Below are 1,890 nucleotides of genomic sequence, written 5' to 3'. Positions count from 1 at the left end.
AAGAAATGTACTCATTATCTTGCCCATGTAATTGTAACCCCTCTGTACAGTATTTTCACAATAAAAAATAAAGAAAAATTAAAAAAAAAGAAAAAGTCAAACACTATGCTCAAATGAGATTCATTCCAGGGATATAAAGCTGGCTCAATATATGCAAGTGAATTAATGTAATTCAACACATCAACAGGAATAAGGACAAGAATGATCTGTTCACCTTAACAGATGCAGAATAAGCGTTTGACAAGATTCAACACCTATTTATGATGGAAGCTCTGGAGAAGATAGGAATCCATGGAACATTACTCAATATAATAAAGACTGCATATGACAAAACTACAGCCAGCATTATACTTAATGGTGAAAAGTTAAAACCATTTCTTCTAGATTCCGGAACAAGACAAGTATGTCTGCTCTCTCTACTCCTTTTCAATATAGTATTGGAATTCCTAGTGAGAGCAATAAGGCAAGAGACAAACATAAAGGGGATCTAAATAGGAAAAGAAGTAAAACTCTTCCTCTTTTCAGATAATATAATCCTGTATTTAAAGAACCCCGTGGACTCTTCCCCCCTACTATTTGAGGTGATCTGAAACTTTGGCAAAGTAGCAGGGTATAAAATTAGCCTGCAAATTCTATAGCAGTTCTGTATGCCAACAATAAGGATGAGGCTGAAATCAGGAAAGCAACTCCTTTTGTACTAGTCTCAAAAAGAAAAGAAAATACCTAGAAATTAACTTAACCAAAGATGTGAAGGACCTCTATGATGAAAACTTAAAAATCTTGAAAAAGGAAATTAAAGCAAAACTAAGGAAGTGGAAAAACCTCCCATGCTTCTAGGCTGGAAGATCAATACCGTGAAAATGGCAATATTGCCAAAGGCTACATACAAATTCAATGTGATACCCATCAAAATTCCAACAATATAACTATATCTTCAATGATATAGAAGAATCCATAAAAAAATTCACTTGGCACAATAGAAGCCCTGAATAGCAAAAACAATCCTAAGCAGGAAGAACAGTGTAGGAAGAATATACATAGAAAACTTCGACCTCTATTTTAAAGCCATTGTGAAAACAGCTTGGTACTTGCACATGAACAGCCTTAAGACCAATAGAAAGAAGTGAAGACCCAGAAATGAACCCACAGACCTATGGACACCTAATCTTTGATAAGGGATCCAAAAACCCAGGATGGGAAAAAGACAGCCTCTTTAACAAATGGTGCCAGAAGAATTGGCTATACACATGTAGAAAACTGAGGGTAGATCCTTACATATCACCCTGCATTCTTATCAATTCTAAATGGATCAAAGACTTCAATGTAATATCAGATGTCATGAAAATATTGCAGGAAGGGATAGGAGAAATACCAGGGCTCCTCAGCACAGGTCAAAACTTCCTAAGTAATGATCCAGAAACACAAAAAAAAATCAAAGAAAGGCTGACTAAATGGGATTTCATTTAACTGGAGAATTTCTGCATCACAAAGGACACAGCAGGATAAATAGAAAGCCCACATATTGGGAGAAATCTAACTTTAATAGCTATGCATCAGAAAAGGGCCTCTTATCTAAAATATACTTAGTGCTCAAAGAATTAAATCCCCCCCAAAACAAATCTTCATAGAAACAACCATGTCATTAATAAATGGGCTAGAGACTTAAAGAAACTTCTCAGAAGAAATAAGAATGGCCAATAGACATGTGAAGATATGTTCAACATTTCTGTCAGTAAAAGAAATGCTGATCAACAAGAACAGACCTCAGGACCAATGGAATAGAATTGAAAACCCAGAAATGAACCTACAGACCTATAGCCATCTAATCTTCCATAAGGGAGCTAAAAAATTAGAATGGGGGGCTGGGAAGGTAGCTCAGTGGTAGAGTGC

At 35.8% G+C, this 1,890-nt stretch overlaps 1 protein-coding gene across 1 annotated transcript in view; it reads right to left on the bottom strand.

Moving 5' to 3' along the window:
• The window catches only part of Adamts19 (ADAM metallopeptidase with thrombospondin type 1 motif, 19), a 247,398-nt gene that overhangs the window by 105,052 nt on the left and 140,456 nt on the right, over positions 1-1,890 (bottom strand). The gene's annotated exons all lie outside the window — the stretch shown is intronic.

This window comes from Dipodomys ordii, unplaced genomic scaffold (genome assembly GCF_000151885.1).
Source record: "Dipodomys ordii isolate 6190 unplaced genomic scaffold, Dord_2.0 Scaffold85, whole genome shotgun sequence".
Lineage (NCBI taxonomy): Eukaryota > Metazoa > Chordata > Mammalia > Rodentia > Heteromyidae > Dipodomys > Dipodomys ordii.
This window is presented reverse-complemented; position numbering and strand designations above follow the sequence as displayed.